General features: G+C 34.1%; 1 pseudogene across 1 annotated transcript in view; it reads right to left on the bottom strand.

Annotated features, from left to right (window-relative positions):
• LOC143223449 (tyrosine-protein phosphatase Lar-like) overlaps positions 1–27,027 on the bottom strand; it is a 170,238-nt pseudogene that overhangs the window by 86,937 nt on the left and 56,274 nt on the right. The window contains exon 3 of the transcript XR_013012919.1: positions 16,062–16,182. The product of XR_013012919.1 is annotated as a tyrosine-protein phosphatase Lar-like (transcript). The remainder of the gene's footprint in view (positions 1–16,061; positions 16,183–27,027) is intronic.

Here is a 27,027-nt window from a genome sequence, read left to right as displayed (position 1 = left end):
CATACAGGTAACATGTACATACGGAGTAGACATACAGGTAACATGTATATACAGAGTAGACATATAGATAAACATGTATATATAGAGCAGACATATACGTAAACATATATATATAGTAGACATACAGGTAAATTGATGTATAGAGATAGTAGACAAACAGGTAAAGTGGTGTATACAGCCAGAGTAAAAAACTAGAAAACATGTATACAGAGAGTAGTAGACAAACCGGTAGGTCGATATAGTAGTAAAATAGACTTTTCTTTAGATACAGTACACAAACAGATTAATGTATAAAGAAAGATATGGACAAACAGTAGACATCGATGTGGAGATAATAATACAGACCAATAAACATATCGACTGACATATATAAAGAGATACTGAGAAATGCATACAAAATTAAAAAAACTACACGAAAGATACACAAAAACACAGAGGCAGAAGGTTAATCCCACAAAAGTGACAGTTAAAACACGTACGAGTCAACAGACCAGTAAAATTAGAAATATCTACTAACACTAACAGCTCGAGGAAAAAACTATAGCCTGCAACTAGTAAATACTAAAACAGATAAAAGAGTGAACGTTAGAGCAGTCATCGGATGACGTGTTAGATTAAGAGCACTAGACTATAACAACAGTTCGATATGTGGCTCCTTGTCACTCCTTAAAGTGGCTTTTCTGGTCGTCCTGAGGTGTACATGAACAAAAGGTAAATTCAACAACGTGCGCGGAAGAACGGTCGAGTCTCTGGGGACGGGCGAGGTAGACTTAAGAGCTTTCAGTAAGAGTATCATATGATAAGAACGATGTTACCGTCCTCTTCGAGTGTCACTTAATAACAAAGTTTTGTAAATAATCACCATGAGGATTTCCAGTGTTATACTGGCTAAGTTTGAACAGGTATAATGTTGCCTAGTCAATAATCTTTAGTCCTAAACGCGATAAAAGTAATTTCGTGTGATTTCTGCGAACAAAGTATAAAAAAAATACAATTATAATTCCAGTTGATGATACGTCTCTATTCTTGCACTTAGAAAATTAATGCTTTTCCCCCTTTTATACTCAACACTTGAAATTATTCTATATCTATGTGTATGAATCTTCTTTGATTCTAAAGACTCACCTGTAAAATCAATAGATCTTCTAAATAGGCCTAAAAAGCTAGAACCTCACATCATACGTCTACAAGACCAGTTCAAACAGTGCCTGATCAACTTAGTGTTATCATTATTATTATAAGAGTATTGTAACTGTAAATTGTTACGTCTGCAGGACTGGTTTAACCAACTCCCAGACCAAAGTAAGGGTTGTTTCGACAAGTGGAGTGTAAATTTAAACTGTTACGTCTGCATGGTTAGTCTGACCAAGCTTTAATCAACTTGGTGTTAAATTGAGCTTACACTGTAAGTTATCTATTAGTGTAAGTTTAAAAGAAGCATTTACTTACAATACACATGAGAACCCACACCATGACAGACTGAAAGGGAAGTATCAGCTTTTACCAAATCTATGTCACGTGAGACAATGTCAAAGTTTCTTGATATAAGCTTTGGCATTTGGATACTAGATAATACGCGAGTCATGTCTTGGAGCAAAAAAACAAAAACAAAAGAATAATTGCTGTAGCGAGTGAGAACCGAAAACTCCCATGTGGCATCTGGTGCACTCGCTTTATGTTTTGTAACAAGAAAATCCTATACACAAAGAACCATTGAGATCAACAGCAACAAATACCAGGGGAACGTTAAAGAAATTACCGTGTTCTTCATGGCCCGATGTTCTGAGAAGTAAATGAAAGCTGAAAGTCCATGAACCATGAAAAAAAAAAAAAAAGAAAGAACCGAGACATGAAGTTGCTACATTGTAAGCAACTGCCAGTTTAAAGAGCTGGTCAGATAGATAACCAAAATTACAGAAGAATAGAGACAGAAAATGATAAAGAAGCCACACGTGCTACACACTTTCCACTCCGCTACCCTCGTGGTGTGCAAAAGCAGTAAGCAGGAGGCGACTTAATAATCAGTTCTTGGTTGTAACATCGTCTGACCTAAGACTTAAAACAAATATATCAGATGGACACTATTTTAAGCCTTTTCTGTTTCATTTTATTTTTAAGCCTTTTCTGTTTCATTTTATTTCGAATTAGTGCTTATTTTTGTCGTATTGCGCATAACTTTCTTAAAATATTTGATTGTTTCCTTGAATCTTATAAAACAAAAGCATTGAATGACAGTCCTAACACTCTAAACATTAAGAAGCTGGCGGAAAAAGTTGTATATATACGTGTGTGTGTGGAAACGTACGCATACATTTACAGTTAAGCCTGTGCGAAATAAAAAAACAAAACAGATGGTAAATATAGGTAAGAGATTACGGCAGTGTTGTAATTCTCACATGACTCTACTGACCAAAACATACACGCACGAAGACTTGTAAGTTTTGCGAAACTGGGATTGATACGCAATCTAAATACTAATTAGGACACATTAAGGACAAAGCAAAGGCCTTGTCACGAGCGAATTTACTCTACAAACGTTTATTTATTTATTTTGGTATAGCATGATGATTCTGATGTAATCCTGTAAAGGAAAACATAATACCTACGTCATTTATTTAGGCTTAGAAATAGAACAGGGTTGGGGCGCCAACTTCAAGGGACAGATTTAGATGTTCATTAACAATCTGTTAACGTAATATAAAGAATGATGACAAGTTGCACACAGTGATAGCTAGCTAGCTGGCTGGTAAAGACGTAAGCCGTTCCAAGTTTCAGCATCTACATTACGTTCGTACACAATATGGAAGTGCCTACACTTAGCTTGAGGGATTTGCTAATAAGAATTATATCTGATACAAAGTATATTGACTTTGGTAGATACCTCTAAGCCAGTACGAAACTTATTACTTCTACACTGTAAGTTGTATCTTTCAATTATGTGTTATTTCCTTGTTTCCATGTTTCAGCCTTCATTTTGTTATGCTTTCCTTTCTCTTGATGAAATGTTTTAAAAACATGCTCCATTTCTTGTTGAACGAGTTATAAACGTATATATCAGTACATACCAGAGTTTCAGTGCAATATTATTTCATTTGAAATGTTTATTCCTGTTTTCAACAACCCTTGTTATTTTAGCCTTTTTCCCTAGGATATCTACGAGTTGAGCTTTATTATAAGTTTTATGATTCCAGTAATGGGTCCGAAAGAGGGCGCTTTTAATAAACAAATGTTTTTATATCCTGTAAGTTGTCTGTTTTGTTTGTTTTTAAGCACAAAGCTACACACACAATGGGTTAACTGTGCTCTGCCAACCACGGATATTCAAACACGGTTTTTACCGTTGTGTCACCGGAAGAAGACGACAGTTATCTGTGTAATATTTATACATACGATATATATCGTACAGTGCGTTGTATGCACCAACAACCTTTAATTATCTACTTATATGTTGGAGGATTTTAGCATAGCCCTCCTCCCTCAAATTGTAGAGTGCCATCATGGTACGTTTGTTATTGCGCAAACCCTGTAACGTTGTGCCATCCTTAATTCTAACCACTGACTACATGCAGGTAACCAACTGGTAGCAGTTACTTTATAATTTATTATCAAATAATAAAAACAACACAGAGCTAAATATAACACAGAACCAAAAAATTAACTGTATCAAAGTAACTTTCAATGATCAATTCATTGACATAAGCCGTTCCAAATTTAATCATCTACATTACGTTCGTATAGAATGATTTAGTACATATGTTGCAATTTTATTTGTAATATACAACCTAACCATAATCTTAAGCTATGATTGATAGTAACATTATAACGCCCCCATGGCTGAAAGGGTTAGCATATTTGGTATGACGGGAATTTGAACACGCAATGATCTTTGGAAGCTTGAAGAGCTACTCAAAGTGTTTTACACATCAATATGACCAACGTCGCTGTGAAGACGTTGTGGAACGGGATGTACTAGCACTGCATTATTTTGACATTGTATGGCTTTTGTAAGTAGTGTGATATAATAAAAAACTGAGCGCTTTTGAGAATTGTATGCAACAATTCTTTCCGAGGAAAAATATTCATATATTCAGGTCACACATTTGTAATTTAGGTTGGAGATTTAGAATTTGCAAGAAATATTATCTGTAATCAATTAGACTAGGAATATGGAGCAACTGCAGGCTCAAGGAGCATAGAAAAGGAGACCTGAAACAAACTGTACTCTGACCATGATAAACAAAGTGCGGCATCTAGTAACAGGTGAGAATTCACGATCACTAAAGTCAGTGACACTCACTTGCCCAATGCAACAGTACGTGACGTAATCAAGAAGGAACTGAGTCCGATAAAAAAGTGGCACAAGCCACGTATACACAAGTTGGTCCCACGACATACTTTTCAACTGTTGCATACGTAAAGTTGCTACAAAAAGAATATGCATTGATGTTTCTTCATAAGAAGAAATACCAATCAAGTCACCAGATTTCGGTGCAATCAGATTGTCAGAACGGATGTTCAGAAATTGTGATTTTGTGCACAAGACGGTTTACGAAAAACAAGCAGAAATTTAAACATTACAGTCTTAACACAATTTTTTTTTTCTCAATGGAAACTACGTTGCAGGACTATTGTCAAGATGCATGTTTATCGGACAGAGCATGAACAGACATTGCAACTTGTATTGTAATGATGCTAAAGGGTCGATTTAGTACAGTGTAACCAACCACCATATTATAATTACAAAGAATTTAAAATACAGAACTTTCTTAAGAAACTTTCTAAAAGAATACAAAAATGTTTAAGTTGAATAATGACTCATGGCTCAAAGATGTGACACGTTTTCGTCTGGGTATCCGAGAACACTTTAATAATACAGGTAGTCGGTATTTGTTTTTTTCCTGAAGTAGCAATACAAAAATTAAAACTTTGCACCAAAACTTATTTCTCATGGTGATTGATCGATACTAAAACATCTTATGCCGTCCATGGAGATCACCAGACATTAAACAACTTATGTTGGTGATGGTTATTTAAACATGCGGTTAATCAATAATCTCTGGTCGAAGTAGTCGCTTGATTTTCAAATAGCTTGAAATTCGTGTTTTTATTTTATATTTTTATCTAATTGTGAGAGTTACTTTCTATTTAACTAGTTAAATAATCATATATTTCTGGCGATCGTGGTTACTTCACACTTAACTGTCCCAGTGGTATCTCTGTGGACTAGAATCCCGATTTCGATACCAGTGGTGGACAAATCACAGGTAGTCCTTTATGTAGCTTTGTACCTAAAAACAAACAACAACATATTTAACACTTTCTAGCTGTGGAGGTTAATTTATAACTAATTGGATAATTCATTATTGTCTCTGGTGGTGGTGTTTACTTCATACCTAACAGCTAAAAAAGCACATTTTACGGTTGTGGTGGTTATTTCGAAGGGTCAAGGCCAAAGTCACGAAAATCCAAAAAGTCCCTATCTGTTAACATGGAGACCAATTTTTCGCAATATTTCTTTTTTTTACATAGCTTATTCAAAAATTATAGGGCTTTGAAACATGTAGAACATTATTCCTCATTGTCCCGCCAAAAATGGTCTATTGACGGATATACGGACACATTTCCATCATGATAAACTCTGCGTGGCGAAGGTATGCACTCCACAGATTGCCTTTCTACTTTATTTGTGTGTTTGAAAGACTCCCGATAGAATATATCAAAAGCTCAAATAACAACCCGCATTATTCGGAAGGTCAAAGTCAATCCGAAATTTCAAACATTTTTCTGACACGTGCATGTGTGTTAATAAGAACAAAGGAGCTCTCGATACAGAGATTGTACCAGCGTAAAAATCTATATTACCATTTAGCAAAAATATGCTGTATTTGACGAAATGTTCTTAAAGGAAAATAGTTTCCATTATGAAAACCTGATAGTTTTTGGTGTTTTTTTAAATAACTGTAAGTAGTATCAAACATCTGAAAGCCTTTCATTGAATGCAGTCAGGTTACGAATCTATAATCCACTTAGACAAGTTGACGTGAAGCGCCTTACCATTAAGAGCAAAGAACTTATTCTACACTATGAAAAGATAGGTCAATAACGACGAACTGGGGATTTATCACGCAGCGTTTTATTGATAGATTCCATTCATTTGAAATATTTCTTTTCAGATGGATTTGCCTTTTGAAAAGTGCAAATCGAATATATATGTGTGTACATTCGAAGTCTAATAATCATTCAAAAAATAGCAATCAAAAGGAACCTGGTCAAGAACATAAAAGAGATTCTATCAAAGCTCTTCCTTATTTAATGTACACATACATTTGACACCATTTTAATCAGACAAGAAAAAATTATGTGGACAATTTAATATGCCGACAGACATAATCACTAAAAGCAGTGTGTGTATATATATATATATATTTGCCTTAATTTTATTCGACAAAATTTAAGTTTAATTGAACAGTATTTAGCCAAAATAAAAAGTCATTTAAGTTGTACGAAATAATTTCACAATAATCTGTTTTTGTACCTAAATTATTTCCACACAATCAATATTTGATCAAACTTTAGATAATGTAATTAAGATGCTTTCCTGTGGTTCTGAACGCAACCCCTTTCAGAAACAAAAACATAACTGCTTAGGCAGGGTTTGTTACTCTGTAATTTAAGCCGTACCTTCAATATACTGGTGTATCGAACATCGTTTTGATGTCTTAAGACAATGTAAATATTTCCTAAGGAACAATGACAAAATTGCCCCAACAATACATGTATGTAATTAGTGTTTAAGCCTAATAACCGACAGCTATCCACTTTCCTCTGCATCTGATCGGCTAGCACAAACTGCAGAACACAATATTATAAAAAGAATGAAATATACCAGGCATAAGGTTATCTTTAATGGTTTCTGATTATTTCTCTGGAGTTATATATATAGTTTTAGCTTTATTAATTGCAAAAATAAACTCAAAATAGTGGTATAACTAGAAACGTTTTAATTTAAAAATAAATTTTCCTTTTACTTCTTTCTATTTACAACAAATGGAAAAAAAAACAACAACAACAAACAATTCGTTCAAAATTAAATAAACTATGTTTACGCAAGTATACTTTTTGTTAGTTTCTGGGTTACAACCTCCATTTATGTCTGACAAAATAACTGATGCCCAACTTCTAGTTAATTTTACTTCACAACTGTCTTGTTATGTAATATAACTACTTGTCGTTAGTTATTACTAGTATCTGGAGAAGGGACAGTTTGTATTTGTTTACAAATGTTATTCAATTTTGTAATGGATAAACAACTGAATAAAGGGAATTCTAACTGGTCTAGTGAATCCATGTAACTAATGGACAGACAACTGAATGAAATGGATTCTAATTGATCTAGTGAGTTTAGTTAATGGATAGTGAACTGAATAAAGCAGGCTTTTATTGATCTAGTGAGTTTAGATAATAGATAGTGAACTGAATAAAGCAGGCTTGTATTGATCTAGTGAGTTTAGATAATGGATAGTGAACTGAATAAAGCAGGCTTTTATTGATCTAGTGAGTTTAGATAATGGATAGTGAACTGAATAAAGCAGGCTTTTATTGATCTAGTGAGTTTAAGTAATGGATAGTGAACTGAATAAAGCAGGCTTTTATTGATCTAGTGAGTTTAGTTAATGGATAGAAAATTGAATAATGTGGTTTCTAATTGGTTGAGTAAGCCTACCTAATGAATATACAACTGTACAAAGTGAGTGTTGTTTGGTCTAGTGGGTCTAGCTATGCAGAGACAACTGAATGTAGTAAGTTCTAACTGGTCAATAAATTCTAGCTGAGAATTCTGAATAGAAAGGACCCTAATTGGTCTTGTAAGCCTTACAAATGAATACACAAATGGATAAAGTGGGTGCTGTTTGGTCTAGTGGATCTAACTATGAATAAGCAGTTGAGTAAAATAGACTGTAATTGGTCTAGTACAGTGATGACAAACCTATGGCATGTGATAATATTTTGCTGGCATGAAGCATGCAGTGCTGCTTTTTAATTCTTTAAACTCTAACGCTAACCCATAATAAATAAATATACATGTGTATATATAATGATTATCATTATTACCAAAGGCAGCAGTAAATAATTTTTTTCCAACCTGAAAGCAGTAACAAATGTTCACAGGAGATGTCTCACACCCTCCTGGCACCAGCTTTGTAGTTGTGGGAACATGTGACATCAGATGACATGTTTTGAATTCTTTGTAGGCCCAGTGTACACATCAATATTTGAGTAAAAAATAAACTGTTGGTATTGGCTTTGCTCTACTTATATTTTTCTTTTGTTGTCTGTGAGTGAATAATGGATATTTAGTGATAATAACGATACATATGCTTTTATTTTTTTTTAGTATATATATATATATATATATATATATATATATGAATTATGTTGTTAAAATTATGTTATTTGGCATGGCATGTGTATATTTTTTATCAGGCAGTTAATTATAGATTTATCTTTATATCAATGACAAAAATTTTTGCCTGCTGTTATGTTACAGTAAGTTTAATTATTACATTCAAGTTAATTGGTTAGACATTTTTAAATTGTATATACCCTTTTCAGCTTGTCAGAATGTCAGCTCAACTACCAAAGAAACGAAAACAATCTACTGGAAGGAGCAGCAGCAGAGATTTTCAAGAATGATGGACTGAAAGATTTGACATGATCAAAAAGAGTATTATATATCTCATGTTCTGTAACAGTGGTGTGCTGGACTTCCTCTGTGAAGCAACATTGTGAAACTGTTAATAAATGGCTTTGTGTTAAGAGTGAGCAAGAACAAAAAGAACACATTTCTCGAGAAGTCAGCAACAACAACATGCAGTCAAATGTTTTGATAAAATCTGTTTCACGTAATTCCAACTTAGTTGCTGCTAGTTTTGAGATTTTAAAGATTATTGCTTAACATGGAAAACCACTTAGTGATGGGGAGTATATTAAAGAATCATGGCTAGAATGTGCTGAATAATTTTTTCTTTTTCTGGAAAACCATCAAAAAGGAAAGGAGCACAAAATAGAATATTAAAGATGGAAACAAACACAGCAGAACAGCTAACGGAAGATATCGGTCATGTAAATTCCTTTCCTTTTGTCTTGATGAAAGCACTGATGGTAGTTACATAATCAGCTAGGCTAACCATTACTTCTAGATTTTGTAGGGATGATGAAATCTGTGAAGAACTGGTTAACTTGGTAACATTACCTGAACATATCACGGGCTGAAATATGTAAGGCAGTAGTAAATGAATTATCCAGTCGAGAGGTTGAACTTTCAAAAATAGTTTCTGTGATAACTGATGGTGTACCCAGCATGATTGGTAATGAAGCAGGTTTTGTAAATCTGTTTGCTAAATATGTTGGACATCTATTGAAGGCTTTCACTTTATTATATTATTATATTGTGTGTAAAGCTGGTCTTATGGATGAAAATTGCAACCATGGTAATTAATTTTATTTCTGCACATGCTTTAAAAAAAAGACAATTTCAGAATTTACTGAGATGCACATTCAGTGTACACAGGACTACTTATGTATGACAATGTTCATTGGCTAAGTAGAGGTTCTGTCCTTAAACAATTTGTTGAGTGTTTGGATGAAATTCATCTCTTTCTGCCAATTTAAAAACTTTTCTTGTGTAGAATTATCTGATATTGTGTGGATTTGTATACTGATGCTTCTTACAGATTTTCCCTCACGTTTCAATGACTTGAACACCAAACTGAAGGGATCTGGCAAAACAGTTGATGTTATGTTTGATAACATAAAAGCTTTTGATATCAAACTGAAAATTTTTAAATGTGATGTTTACAATGGCACTTTTAAATATTTCCCAAATGTAAAAAACACATGACAGATCTTGAAATTCATGAGAAAATATACATCTGGAGCTTGCAAATGCAATTTCCAAGCATCATTAATTCAACTTTTGAACAATTTTCTTTTATATTTAATAAGTTCAGGTTATTTGAATAAATTTCTAAATTCATAAAGTATACAGACATTGTAACATTAGATAAAGTGAATATGGAAATGTTGCAATGGATTGACTTGGATAATTTTGAGATGCAACTGATTGAGTTACAAAGCAGCTCAATTTGTCGACTTAAGAGATGAACTACAAAATATTGAAAGAGATCAGTTCGTGTCTAGAATAACACAGAAAATTGCAAAAAATGAAGTTCTGAAACTCTGGAATTTTGATCCTGAAACTTTTGACTGTCTGAACAATGTTGCAATGTCAGTATTAACAGTATTTTCATCAACATATTTATGCCAGTCATTATTTTCAGTGATAAACTTTGTAAAGTGTAATTATAGGAATAGACTTGCTGATGAAACTAGTGCTGCATGCATAGCTCTCAAAACAACCAAACACTAGCCTGATATAAAATATCTGTCATAATTGGTGCAGCCGCAAAAGCCTCACTAAGAGTAAAATATGCTTATTTTCCTTTCCTTGGTTTTTTTATTTTTTATGTTACATGATATGAACCAAAGTTTATCATTTTACAAAATGCTTTCTGTTAATACTAAATGTAAATAGACAAGAGAACTCATTCTTTCACCTTAAAAAAAAAATCCATTATTATTGTTACTAATTCAGTAATTTTGTTTCTTGTGAATTACTAGAGTTAATAATAACTTGTGACTCCTAAAGCTGTTTTATTTAAAATAATTCAGAATAATAGTAAATGTTAATCTGCTACTAAACATTACCATGGGCACAAGAGAGAATTGTTTGGTAGATTATCTCCAATTTGGAAACACTCTCACAAAGGTTCGCCATCCCTGGTCTAGTAGGTCTAGCTAATGAATAACCAGTTACATAAAGTGGACCCTAATTGGTCTAGCTAATGGACAGATAACTGGATAGTGTGTGGAACCAAATTTGTCTAAGGAGTCTAGTTAATGGAGAGACAGCTGGGTAAAATGGGTGCTTGTTGGTCTAGTTATGACATATATACAACTGTACAAGGTCTGTGTTGGCTGGTCTTTACATTATGTAAAACATTAATGTTAGTTATATTTACCTACAACTGGAACGAGGTATTATACATTCTTCAGATGTAGAAAAGATGTTTAAAAGGTTCGAAGCAGTACAAATGTGTTGTTAATGAGTACTAAATGTACTACCACTTGATAGTACTCCATTATTACTCTATAATAAAATATAATATCATAAACCTTTAAAATTCGTAGAACTGTTGAAATCACCCACGCTTAGAGAAGGTTAATCATAACGCTACAACTTAAAATATGGACTGCTGGGGTGTAGCGAGTAACGTGTGGGCGAGAGAAATCACATGTCAGTGCCGCGGGAACTTGTATCGAAAATAAGTTTGCTACCATGGCGACCATACAAATATGATTCAATACACTCACAAATATTTTCTTTTCTTTTATATAAACTAACAACGTGGCGATAAACATGCATATAAGTAAGCACGAAGACAGAGACACGAAGTTACTCATATGTAAATATTCCTGCACCATGCCATAAAAACAAGCAAGAAAGTATGATAAAATTGCACGAAAATTTTTTTTTTTTTTAAGAACAAAAGCACAGAGTGGGTTATCTTCGAAGAGCCCGTCATGGGTATCTAAACCAGGTTTTTAATATTTTACCCTTAAAATGTACCACATAGCCACTGAGAGTTACATGGAACTAGTAACAATATCTAGCAGTTGCATACTTATAGGCCAGCGGCACGTTTATACACTTATAACGTTAAAATTCGGGGTTAGATTCCATATGATAAACAGAACAAGTTGTTCTTTTTTAGTTGTCGCTATAACAAAACAAAAAGTAAAAACTTAACGGTTATCATACGAAAGTTACGAAAAGAAAACATGACGGACGCGACAACTATATTGAATTTCATCGTACATTATGATCACGCGCACAAAGATAATAATCTTATAATAAGAGATGCTTGTCATATACAGTTATGCGTAAATTAACGCACAATACTTAGATTACAAAATATAAGTTCAACTCCGATTCGGAGTACAATGTTTCTCGTCTCCTAGAAAACAACTGATATTCCGACTGAAATAAGGCCTAGCATGGCCAGGTGGGTTAAGGCGTTCAACTCGTAATCTGAGGGTCGCGGGTTCAAATCTCCGTCGCACCAAACATACTCGTCCTTTCAGTCGTTGAGGAGTTATAATGTGACGACCAATCCCACTATTCGGTGGTAAAAGAGTAGCCCAAGAGTTGGCGGTGGGTGGTGATGACTAGTTGCCTTCCCTCTAGTCTTACACTGCTAAATTAGGGACGGCTAGCGAAGATAGCCCTCGTGCAGCTTTGCGCGAAATTAAAAACAAACAAACAAACCTTCTAAAATAAATAATACGTGCAATTCTACAAATAAGGAATTATTGAACGCATATCTTAACTTTATGGCCAGTCGTCAACCATGACACAGCCACGATAAAGCTAGGTAGGCCACTAACAAAGGGAACAACGATGAACATATTTTTATTATTTTAACATACATATCCTGATAGTCAGAGCATGGAAATTGTTTCTAAAATGTCCCGTCCCTACATGGGCAAAGGCGTATATTAAACTATTAAATAAAAACTAGAAATCTCAACACTATTTGTGCTATCGAACGTTTTCATATCGTGATTTTCACCACACACCAAGCGTTACACAGTATAGAATGATTTAATCTAAAAGCCTGTTCTTTATGATATACATTTCAAAGTTTTAGGGCCAACAAGTAATTGGAATAGTCTATAATGAAAACATAACCTGAGAACGGCTTAACTATGGATCCTTACTGCAAGCCTATAGAACTACTTTCACACGTATCCATGCATTCCAGATTTAAAACAATCCCACTACGGTTCCACCGAATCAACATGTGCTGGTTTAAGAAACCCGGTTTCAAGTATCCCAGTTTTCCTCGGCAGCAGCAGAAATGTGCATCATGAGGACCTGTGGTGTTTGGACTGAACCCTTTTCTATCTATCCTTACCATTCTTCTGTTGCATAACTTTACGTTGTGATCAGAGTTTATCAGATACTTGAACTTTCTGAATAAATAACAGACAGATCACTACTTTTCTTTCTAAAAAAAAAAAAAAAAATCTTTTGTGAAATATTCAGTTTCACATTTAAAATCCCTGAAAAATAAAAACGTTTTTAACAAATATGCCTCATATAAAGTCTCATTTAACACCACTGATTTGGGCAATTGTAATGCAATTCAGGTTGTTGTTCTTACGCCAACGACAACACACAATCAGTGGAAGTGAGAAGTGGAAAGAGTTTATAATGAACTTTACAACACTGTATTATCCAAACTACAACTTCAATATTATACGAACAATCTGTTGTCAGCTCACGTACAAAAAACCTACGAGTTGAACTACACGAAAACACTTCCGTATCAGATTTCAAGGAAACACCTACGACGCATGTTTGTAAAGAAAAGATATACCCGTGAGAGCGCCATAATTTATGATGCGATCCATTTTTATTGATATTTTAACTAACTGCAATAACTCCCTTAAAGCATTCAAAACTCGATGCTTTAATGTACGCCCTGTTGAATTATTAATCTGTCCTTCTTAGTCGTAACCCCTTCATCCTGCTACTTGCCTAACTATTTACTTCTGCCATGTTCTTCTTACTTTAATCCATCTGTACATCCACCTGACTATTTATCTGTCTGTCTATCTAATTATGTATCTTGATTTCGGTACGATGAAAAGAAACAACTCGGTTTTATTACTGACATCGTACATTGTCACACACCAAACGTTACACAACTTTGAAAGTTCATCCTCTTAAAAGTGTAGATCTTTTCTAATAGCAAAACTACATCTGTTGAATCCACCGAGGGGAATATAACCCATGGTTTTACCGTTGTAACTCCGTAGACTTACCGCTTCTCTTAAAGAGAACAGTTTTAAGCTCTTCACTTTATTCGGCAGTTTAAGGAATAATTTATAAGTCACGTGAAGTTTGAAGGCTCTTACATCACATCCATCGTGTATAGCTTTTGCGAAAAAAATTTCAACTAATCCAATTCCTTGGTTACGGTCTTATTGCATTAAAACAAAATAAATCATCTCTGGAATATATCTTTAAAAAGTCTGTTTTATAGAACAAGACACACCTGCATACCTGACTTTAATAAGTAGACTTATTAAATTATAAAATGGCCAAGGAGGAGCCATCACACGTATTTTGATGTTATCGTATACGATACATGCGTCTTAGGAAAGTATTAATAACTTACTCGTATCTCAGCGACATGTTCACGACTGAAAAATAAGTCGAGATTAAAAACATAGACTTCAATTAAATGCGTGCTTGATAAATGTGAAGAGCGGATAAAGCGTGGGATTTCAGATCTGACGCACTGGGTTCGAGGCTCAGCGATACCACAGATGTGGGTGCATTATAAGAGTGACAATTAATCCCTTTCTGTGGACAGGTGGAGCTATGGTACTACTGACTGAACACCTTCCCTGTTGTCGGTAATTATACTTTGTGAACGACGGCAGATAGCTTTAACAACTTTGCCATAAGTAAAAATACATCTCTGAAATTAGTCTCAGATTTCTAGGTCGAACTTTGGAAGCCATCTGGTGGAAAGATAGGAAAAAAGTTACCGAACTTTTAAAACTCTTGTAAATGAAAGAAAATATTCCAAAGATGCTCTAAACAACCTTGTGACCTTGTTTTCAATCTCGTTGTTTTAAAATGCGGTAACAATACTCATTATGTATCAAAAAAAGGGGTCGGCATGGCCAGGTGGTTAAGGCACTCGACTCGTAATCCGAGGGTCGCGGGTTCGAATCCCCGTCGCACCAAACACGCTCGTCCTTTCAGCTGAGAGGGCGTTATAATGTGTGGTCAATCCCACTATTCGTTGGTAAAAGAGTAGCCCAAGAGTTGGCGGTGTGTGGTGATGACTAGCTGCCTTCCCTCTTGTCTTACACTGCTAAATTAGGGACAGCTAGCACAGACAGAGCTTTGCGCAAAATTCAAGAAACAAACAATGTATCAAAATAATGACTGGGTTACAAAACCTGAAAAAAAAAAAAAGATATTCATTACTTATCAGCAGTGACTTTGTTAGAAAATGTAAAAACAGTTCCATAATTTATTACCACAGTGACTGCGCTACCAGATGTATAATAGCCTAATTACTTATCAATACACCAACTACTATATAACCTTCGAATAAATGCCCATTAGTTGTTTTCTCTTATAAGTTTACGTCGATGTGTTGCACAACCTGCAAAGTTCATTGTACAAAATGCAGATCCGAGAGAGGCTTATTAACCCAAATACTGACGTTCTCGGTGGTTCTACATAAAAGGTTTTCATGATACATGTCAGTCAACTACACGAATTCTGTCAACTTTGTAATATCTTCAATTTACTACACACATTTCTATGCAGGTACTTTAAGGACACTTCACAGAAGTAGCATTTTAATTAGGTAACTCTATACATAAAAATAGCATGTACTAAAAACAACAACAAATTAATAACATAAAACAATTCTGAACAAAGTGCAGTAAAACTATACAGATACTTAAATATTATTATAATTCACGTATGTAATTACGATATGCTTAAAATATAATGGTGTACAGCACTGAAGATTGAAACGCTTTTCGTGTATTCTATAGTGGTTTGGTTATTCAAAGTAAGAATCCAATAATACAAGTCACACAGTCTCATTCGGAAATTACACAAAATAGTGGTTTGGTTATTCAAAGTAAGAATCCAATATACAAGTCACACAGTCTCATTCGGAAATTACACAAAATAATGGTTTGGTTATTCAAAATGAGAAACTGATAACACGAGTCACACACTCTCACCATTCACAAAACTCTAGTTTTCTTACTTAAAGAGGAAACCGATCAAACAAGTGACACTCGCATCCTTTCATTAGAATGTTTTCGATAATCTTCCAACAACAGTCCAGTAAAGTGACTATTTACACAAATATATACATATTAAAATGCTTACTTACCATCCGCTGAGGTAGGGGGACTCACTGAGTAAATTAGGAATAGGAAGAAAGAAAATGCCCCTACGCAAGGTAACATTTTTAAAAGATGATACGCTGGAGACTTGCTATACCAGCCTGAAACCTAAAACAAAAATCAAAACCATAGAAAGAAAAATCGTAACAAAGTGTTCACAGATTAACGTACACGTAAATAAATAAATACATAAAGGTGTATAGATCAATAAATCTTAATTGGCAGATCCCAGTTTTGTTCACTGAAACATCCGGAAGGCATAATAAAAACAAAACACCTTACCACAACCTGACGAAAAGGCGGCTTTCTTTTAGACTACCAGATCACGCAGATTAAAGATATTCTAAAATATAAAACCCTAGTTTCACCTCATGAACCAAAATATTTCCGAGTTGAAGATCTACTGTCACGCTGTTTTATTATGTATAGTATTTTCCCGTTACACGAATAACTTCCACTGGTCATACTCCACAAGAAATTACACATATTGAGCTACACAAAGATGGTGCACCTTTAATGAACACAACACCTCTTACAAGCATATGATGGTTATTCAATCTCGGGTGAACGCAAAGGCCTCACGTGTACTATTGTTCATGAACCAGCTTCCAATCTATAGCACTGCAGTCACCATTAATCATAGTAGCAAAAAATAGCTTCAAGTCGTATTCATCAGCAAGCGAGCTTCAATTTTTATGACAACATTATGCGATACAAGTTTCACAAAACGGTTTCAAGTACTGGTCACATTTCTATTTCTGGTTTTTAGTTTTCTTGTACGCAGCACCCATCACGTGCTCTTCAACCGTTTAAGATAATGCGAGTATACTGTACAAAGACTAAAAATTACAAAAGTGTCCAGCAGGTGTCTCAGTCTATAAACTACGATATATATATATAAATCAGATATTAGCAAGTACTATAGAATTTTAAACCATTCATTGTATAGATTCAACCGCATTGCATCATGGGTTACTACAAACGACTATCGCATTACGCAGAGTATTTCTGAATCACTTTTACCGCACTAAAAAGGAATTTTTCACACTCATGACCAGCCCGTACACTGAAATCTTTCTCAAAGCCCATGATTTAATATACGCATGCGCATAAACGATTCCGTGGAACATCGTCAAACGTCTAACCACAGAATACTAGTATTAAGTCCCGTGCCTTCTCTCATACAATCTCACTAGAGAGCACGGGACATCACGTGGTGAAAGAAAGCGGCCAATCAAAAATGTCAATGCGTCGTTATGGTAACCTTAACAAAGCAGTACAGGACAAAAACTAAGACTATTAGACGGAAAGCACGCAAGCAACACGCCCCGAGAAGACATTACGTGATGAACTAGGCATTGATCTAAGTCCTGGGCATGAAGTCATCACCGTGAAACTCGCAAGAACACCTGCACGTGGGAACCTCACTAAAACCTGTTAGAGTACTTGGGAAAAATGAAACATGGTACGCTGAGATTGCCTATCAAAGCATATAACTTCAGATAGTCCTTTTTAAACCACTTGTTGAATTGATACGAGTTAGTCCGATACGTATTATGCTGCCAACACTAGAAACTTTCCATATTTAGACTTCAAAAATATATTCAAAACTCTAATATTAAGTTGAAAGTACTATACATTAGATTAAAATGAACATTTGTTCTTTATATGAACGTAAAAACTAAATTTTAAATCTAAAACAAATACAACTTTAAGATGCAAAGGATAATACCTGTAACACATCTTTATAGTGTTCATGAATTTCTATCGTATTTATTTTTCTCCAATTATTGGTTTAAGCACTCACATTTCAAAACCATTTTATTGTCGACTGTTTAACTTGTCACTAACATGGCCACACATATAAGAAGCACTATATAATTTTTGTTATAGCCACGAACGTAAGATTTGAGTTTGTTATTTTATATAACATCGTATTCCCCCCTTCCAGACGTTTAACCAACTTGGAATTTCAGATAAATGGTGCAATATCAAAACATGTGTCTCTTTGCTTTTATATTGTATTTACAAATAAACCTGGTACTATAAAAGTTACTTATAAACATGACAGCGAAAGGGTTAACTGTATGTAGCCTGTTTGTTTCACTTGGATGTACTTATGAGTGTATATGAATTTCATGTTTATACATTTAGAAATAGAGTAAGCTATTTAAGAAATTATGTTGCTAGAAGTACTGTATGTATATATGTTTTAATGTGTAGACTAAAACTACAATAACAATTATCATATAAATATGTGATATACTTAGCATCCTGTAAATTATGTTACTAGAAGTACTGTATGTATATATGTTTTAATGTGTAGACTAAAACTACAATAACAATTATCATATACATGCTAGAAGTACTGTATGTATATATGTTTTAATGTGTAGACTAAAACTACAATAACAATTATCATATAAATATGTGATATACTTAGCATCCTGTAAATTATGTTACTAGAAGTACTGTATGTATATATGTTTTAATGTGTAGACTAAAACTACAATAACAATTATCATATACATGCTAGAAGTACTGTATGTATATATGTTTTAATGTGTAGACTAAAACTACAATAACAATTATCATATAAATATGTGATATACTTAGCATCCTGTAAATTATGTTACTAGAAGTACTGTATGTATATATGTTTTAATGTGTAGACTAAAACTACAATAACAATTAGTATATAAATATGTGATATACTTAGCATCCTGTAAATTATGTTACTAGAAGTACTGTATGTATATATGTTTTAATGTGTAGACTAAAACTACAATAACAATTATCATATAAATATGTGATATACTTAGCATCCTGTAAATTATGTTACTAGAAGTACTGTATGCATGTATGTTTTAATGTGTAGACTAAAACTACAATAACAATTATCATATAAATATCTGATATACTTAGCATCCTGTAAATTATGTTACTAGAAGTACTGTATGTATATATGTTTTAATGTGTAGACTAAAACTACAATAACAATTATCATATAAATATCTGATATACTTAGCATCCTGTAAATACAAGTTATGTAATCGAGAAGTTCACAAAACACGTATAGGTAATATCTTTATTTGATAAACTCAATGACTAACTACAGTTTACTTTGTAATATGTTATAACTATTGTATTAAATTGTCTTTATACCTTCAAAATATATGTGCTAATTACTGTACTGAATTGCTTATATATCTTCAAAATATTCTAGATATATTAAAAATTATTTCAGTATTTTAGAAAAAAATACATAAATCGAATAATGTATATTAATTTATCACCACTTTGAAAATCGACCTTACTATTGTTAGTAGTATAATACGATTTTATTATTAAATCATGCTGAGCAAGGCTCGATTGTTATTACTTCACGGTTTCGATATTCGCTTCTAAGCAGGACTTATCGATTATAATGTTGCACTTCAGTAAAATCCTGTCTCCACGACACACCTGTATACACGGGGGCTTCATCGTTATGGGAAAACACGGCACAAGAAAGCGATTAGGTGGAGATGGGGGGAAGGAAAAGGCTGATGAATCTTTCTGCATGAGAAGACAGCCTCGTGCAACCTAAGTCAGCCGCGAAACGAAATCTTGTGTCGCATACGAAAGGAATATTTCGTTTAGTCTTTGCTCTGAAAGAAAAGAAACCTAACTGCTTATATACAGAAAAGCCTTGTTTTGTTTGAAACTCGTTACCATGTCTGCTGTGCTGGATAAAACGGTTGGAAAATATGGCTGTCACAACCATGAACCTTGTTTTAATATATATATATATATATGTATGTTTTTGTAGGTAGGGGAAAGCGTACAGAAGAGGTTTCTCTAGAGATTCGTTTATTAAGTTTCATTTCCAAAGAGCTTTTTACTTTTTGGCCAGCTGATTGACAATTCTAAATGAAATCTTCAAAATATCTGATAATTACGTTTGGTAGAAAGTTTAATTCCATAATTTAAACTAAAAACTTTGTTTACAATTAAAACATATTTCACCAGAGACAGTTAATTGACAAACGTGTTTCGCAGCCACCTTTACTGTTGTTTGAATAAAGATCTGTTTTACAACACCTAATTATGCACTTAAGTACTGTTTATTTTGGAAATACATTATATTGACAAGTTTATCATACAACATTCATTAACTTTATTTGGTTTCAAGCTGTTTGAAAATTGAACGAATAAGTTAAATATACCCCAAGTGATAATGCTAACTGTTAATCTACTAAGTTTAAGATGGATAAAGGGGCAAAAACTGAGAAGATGAGAAATGGCGTCCGCCTCTCCCCATTTATGATTATAAAATCTGAATAAGTCATGCGTCACATTAAGATTTAGACTTTAGTATAATTTGATTGTTTAGATTATTCACGCAAGGGCTACCTGTGCACAGTGATCTGTGATTCTGAACGGATACATTAGAAGGAAGGGAGTTAGCCAACAATATCCACTACCAACTCTTTGGCTATTTCTGTCTGATCGAATAGGGAAACTTGACTTGACCATTAGTCTTACCTTGTACATATGGGTTCAAACTGCGGATCGCAAAACACGAATCTTTGGATCCATAGTCTGGACATGCTAACCTAAAGAGCACACCCAGCTGTCTGGACATGCTAACCTAAAGAGCACACCCAGCTGTCTGGACATTCTAACCTAAAGAGCACACCCAGCTGTCTGGACATTCTAATCTAAAGAGCACACCCAGCTGTCTGGACATACTAACTTAAAGAGCATACCCAACCCTTATATTAGATTACTGATAAACTCTACCGTTATGCATAAAGCCACTTAAAGTTCATGCACGTTCAGCTACGGTATAAACATTTGCCATTGATCCAAACCTTCTTTCAAACTGAAAGACACTTGACTATTGGTCAAATTTATTAGGTCAAACTGTGCTTTCTATACCTTTTTGTACATATATATTTTTTCTATTATGTAAAACATTTTATTTGAAAATGTCTTGTTTTATAATTTTACACGATAGAGTGCTTGCCTCCAAAGAATTTATGTACTACCCAGTAAAGATGAGCATTTGGTAAGTGATTTATTATCAATACATTTCTAAACTGGAAGGGCACTCAGCAGAGCCATACGTCCACTACGCTACGCTGATCATATACAGAAATGTCTCGCTTGATCCTTCGTTATGAAGGAACACGTATCATTTTTGGCACGACAACGAGGAATATCCACCACGTGTCAAACTTCCACCATGCTTGAATGAATTATAAAGCAGAAATGGTGTGAAACTCGACCCTCGGGTTAACAGACAATGATTTTTTTTCACGACCTTGGCCTTTGGCTCTCCAAAAACTAATAATTATTAAGTCCAAATATATTCAGCAGTTTTCAAGAAATTTTGCTGAGAAACATACATACAAACAGAGGTGAAAACACAAACTTCGTGCTTCTTTGGTAGCAAATTTAACAAAACTAATCATTACACTCTGTTCCTCTAATTATTTTGCGAATCTTCTGATACTTATCACTAGACAAGGCTGTACACAACAAACATACCAAATAAATATTATTCGCACGCCTACAAAACTGTTTTCATTACACAGTTTTATAATGTTGCAGGAAAGCACATCATCTGGCTTGAAGCTATCAACGAAAAGCACCATTCGTGATCTGGATTTTATATAAACCCCACGAACGATAAATCGATCATTGGACTACGCAACAAAAATTGGTTAAAGTTTTTGTGTTTGACTTTCAACAGGCCCTATCCATTTTCTTGAACATTTAGGGCTAGATATATAATTATGTTGACTAATTTAAAAACAAAATACACAAAAGACCATAGATTCATACACATTCAAACACACAAGTAAAGAGGCAGAGGTCACCAAACACACATACATACACAACGGAACTTGAACAAGCTGTTCTTTATTCCACAGGTTTTATAACATTACTCATTGTCTGGCGTTACAAAACTGGTAAAATAAATTACACTGTAGTTTAAAAAAACAATTAATTCAAGTTTTGTTATTCGTATTCATTTTAATGTAAAACCATCTTACTTTATAGTGTGGTATGTGTACACATATAAACTCACTTAACTATACATGGTGAAGCAGTCTGTGTGTGTATACGGATAAACTCACTTAACTATACGTGGTGAAGTAGTCTGTGTGTGTTGACGTATAAACTCACTTAACTATACATGGTGAAGCAGTCTGTGTGTGTTACGGATAAACTCACTTAACTATACGTGGTGAAGTAGTCTGTGTGTGTTGACGTATAAACTCACTTAACTATAAGTGGTAAAGTAGTCTGTGTGTGTACACATATACTAACCTAGTTATATATGATGACAGTGTGCGTGTATACACACATGAATATACCTAGCTATATCTGGTAAAATACACGAACTGTTCTAAAAATCAAAGTCACAGAAATAAAGTGGCATCTAGTCTGTATAAACAGCTATATAAAAATACTAATACATAAACATAAGAGAGACAGAAAGACTATATATATAGATAGAGAAAACACTGGTGTAGAAACATAAATACATACGGGCTGTATGGATAGCTAGGTAAATCAATGATTTACAAGTACAGAGACAGATGGGCTGTATATACTGCTAGGTAAAAACTGATATAGACACATAAGAGACAGACGAACTGCACAGACAGCTAGGTAAAACACTGATCTAGAAACATAAGATACAGACGGGCTGTATAGACAGCTAGGTAAGACACTGATCTAGAAACATAAGATACAGACGGGCTGTATAGACAGCTAGGTAAAACACTAATCTAGAAACATAAGATACAGACGGGCTGTATAGACAGCTAGGTAAGACACTGATCTAGAAACATAAGATACAGACGGGCTGTATAGACAGCTAGGTAAAACACTAATCTAGAAACATAAGCAACAAACGGGCTGTACAGACAACTATGTAAAACACTGATCTAGAAACATAAGATACAGACGGGCTGTATAGACAGCTAGGTAAAACACCAATCTAGAAACATAAGATACAGACGGGCTGTATAGACAGCTAGGTAAAACACTGATCTAGAATCATAAGATACAGACGGGCTCTATAGACAGCTAGGTAAAACACTGATCTAGAAAAATATAACACAGATGGACTGTACAGACAACTAATAAAATAATAATCTAGAAAAAATCAAAAGCGAGACTTAGTGTAGTAGACTGACCTAGTATTAAACATTTCATATTTTCATGGTGTAGATTCCTTGCTATGTATCTTTATATCCCTGTGTGTGTTGTTTTCCTAACGGTATATAAAGCATGTTTAATTCTTTTCTTCCAGATCACTTCGTGATTTGGAAAGATATTCCAGTTTCTTCTAATAAATTACAAAGTTGTGTTTGTTTTTGTGTTTTTAAGATTTATACAACCTTGTTTCTCTGTAAAAATAAAATTACTAGTACTTAATTAGTGTGCACTAAAATTTCAAGAATCAGATTTCTCTGTTGGAAGAGATACATTTCACATCACTAGTGTGTATTTCATTTCTTTCTAAATAATCTGTTGACATTCCTACGACAGCTGGAATGGTAAGTTTGCTACAGTATCCCTTGAAAAACCTTCCTGTAACTGAAAATAGCAACAATGTATGCAGTTACATTTCAAGCAAACTACCTTCAACTACTGATGTGTTCTTAATTATTACGAAACCGACAGGCACGAGCTGCATATTTCAGTTCTTTCATAGGATTACAGTTTTATTACAAACGTGCAATTTAGCAGGGAACTGTACACGTTTCGGGCGAAGTTAATACAGTTTTCTTAAAACCGACAGAAGAAAACAAACAACCTAACAATTTCTAATATTTCACGATTCTTGGCAGTTAAAAATATGTATAGTAAGAAGTACTTAAATTATCAGGAATATTATAAACATGTCATTGATATTATTGTAACAACGTAAAAACCTAAAACTATATTTCGTGATGACGAGAAACCCACTTGAAGTAAAAATGTATTCTCAAGACCACTAGTATGGGTATTAGAACTTTAATTAAAATAAAGTACAGAACAACGTTTCGACCTTCTTAGGTCATCTTCAGGTTAACAAAGTTTAACTATATTTGTCAGTACGCTAACTTAAAAAGAACACCTACGAATATATTAGTCCGTAAGCCAATGACTGAAATTTGAGAACTTGGTACCAAGTTTAGAGCTAATTGTCGCACTGTTTTTTGAGTAGCTTCACTCTGTAGAACTCAAAATTATACAAGTCTTCTGCGTTCCTAGCATTAAACTAGATTAAACGTTTTTCGATAATTAATTATACAGCTCTAGCATCGTTGTTATCTTGGACAATTGTTAATACTTCAACTGAAAAACGTTTTTATTCATGAGTGTCATTTTCAGGGGAAGTTTGAGGGAAGGGGGACCAGACAAGCATGTGACGTTATCAAAATGTTTGTTTGTTCGTCTACCTCTTGATTTTTTCGGGTGTTATTTTAAAACAATAGTGACCACAAGTCGTGTAAAACAAAAAAAACAACAACTTTGCTTTCCAACCGACTTCTATAATATGAACTTTCATGGTCATTCATAAGGAACTGAATACATTCATTTTTGCTTGACCCACAAGAGAGCAAATGTCTACTATTTGATTCTGTGTTCCGGCATGTTAACAATCAATTTCACTTCCCTATCCATCACTCTATTCATTCTTTCAGTCGCTTTAATTGATATTTCGTCGTATGTGTTCCTCAATTTCTCCACTATTGTCACTGACTTTCAAGATAAAGTCAAATAACCGTCTACAACACTCAGAAAATGTATGGATGACGACGTGGATCCTTCTGGACTAAAACCCATATAATCAATTATGCAAGCTGATGGCAGTTCTGTTCGCTTTATGTTGTTTTGTTTTCATTGTTCTGTCATTATTAGATAGTGACCAAGTAAGTGAACCAGGAAGGTGGTTGAGCACTTTTTGATGTTAAGATTTCTTCCTATAGCCTGTATGTATCACTTGGCCAAGACCATCTGCAATACCTATGTTGCAGCGTTGCTTGTCAGAAGGTTTACAGACAGATCGCTGTCGAATGGATTTGTTTAGAATTGCGACACTTGACTCAAAATTGTCCTCGTCCTTTCTAGTACGAGGATGAAATATACCATAAGCCAGCAAATCAATAATATTACGTAACCGCATATGGTGATGAAGGGCTTCGAGGTAGTCATATACTAGTTTTGTTTGATTTGTGTTTATTTTTTACCAAACTTTATCAATGTTAGTAACATGTGATAATTTTTATAATAATTTTAATAATGTTTTAAAGGAAAAAACAGTCACAATTAATCCTTGCCAGTGAAACAGTGTAATCTCCGGAAAAACAATAACTACACGAGGGCTACCTGAGCTATCCGTCACTAATTCAGCGGTGTAAGACTAGAGGGAAGGCAGCTAGTCATCACCACCCACCACCAACTCTTAGGCTAACTAATTACCAACGAATAATGGGTTGACCGTGAAATTATAACGCCTCCACAGCTGCAAGGGGCAAACATGTTTGGTGTGACGGGGATTCAAACCCGCAACCCTCAGATTACGAGCCGCACGCCCTGACAACCTGGCCATGCCGGGCCTTTGGGTGAGTTTCACGCGGTATATCATAAAAGTGAAAACTGAGCGTTCCAAACTTAAGTTACTTATTTGGAATATATATCGTCCATTTTTGTTTATAGTCTGGTGTTTTGCTACTCAAACATGTTTTCAACAAAATTCCTAATCCAATATGCACTCGTAAAAGAACAAAAAACGTTTTAAAAAAGTTCAGTAACTTATGGAAACACAGTAACCTCTTTTTGTTTTGTTTGTTTTGGAATTTCGCACAAAGCTACTCGAGGACTATCTGTGCTACAGTAACCTCTGAAATAGGTTATATACAATTATATATGCATGAACATGAATACAATATTTTATCTTGTCAGATAAAAGTGATACTAAAATTTACTACGCTGGTTGTAAAAGTAAGAATCGTTGCCATGCAACGAGAACACTACACTTTAACAAGTCTGTTTGTTTAACAAATGGGTGCAGACCGGTAATACATCACAGTAGACGTACTTAAATACGTGTAGATATGTAAACAATAAGTTATATATGTATTGTGAGTTTACATTCAGTCCTTCTTTAAACCCATGTATGAATGGCCAGTAAAAAATAAATTGAGTATTTCCTTTCTTTATATTCACGGAATACTTCTAACACAAATAACATACGTACACGATGTTATAATAATTAAACGTTGAATTTCCAAGAAAACATACACATCAAACGAAACAGGAAATGTTGATAAAGATTAGTGAATTACTCACTTGATATATTTATATACACCTTAGTTAAATGATGTATGTTCTAGTTAAATAATACATGTTCAAGTAAAGCAATGTATATTCTGATTAAATAACGTATTTTCTGGTTTAATATACGTTCCAGTTAAATGATGTATGCTGTAGTTATAAACTTATGTAACGGTTCGAAGCATCTGGTTTTCAGAAAAGAGTACAGAAATATGTGTAATACAACCTTCTGTGTTTACCACACTGCAGTTGTCCTACAGGAAATAACAAGAAACGTTGAATATATATAGCCAAAAACAAACTCTAAATGTCACATTCCATTGTTTTAGAAAACACTTGGAAGGCTTAGTTCTGTTTCTTAAACTTAATTAGCCACTGCTACGCTATAAACTTTAAATATAACGCACTCGTTAACAGAAATATTTGCTGGATTCATTCCTACATAGAAGTACATTAGGTAACTTGGAAACGTTATCCTTCCCGGCGTTCTGTTTTGTTAGAGACCTTAAGGGTAACACACTTATTAACAAGGTTTATTTCTTCCTGTAAATTACAATCCTTGAAGAATTTGAAAACAAAGAGAAACACGCCCTGCTTCTCGCAGTTCTATTCTTTTAGAAACTCTGG

The sequence above is a fragment of the Tachypleus tridentatus genome, chromosome 8, assembly GCF_004210375.1.
Source record: "Tachypleus tridentatus isolate NWPU-2018 chromosome 8, ASM421037v1, whole genome shotgun sequence".
NCBI lineage: Eukaryota > Metazoa > Arthropoda > Merostomata > Xiphosura > Limulidae > Tachypleus > Tachypleus tridentatus.
The sequence above is the reverse complement of the archived record's forward strand: the minus strand, read 5'-3'. Positions and strand labels throughout refer to the sequence as shown.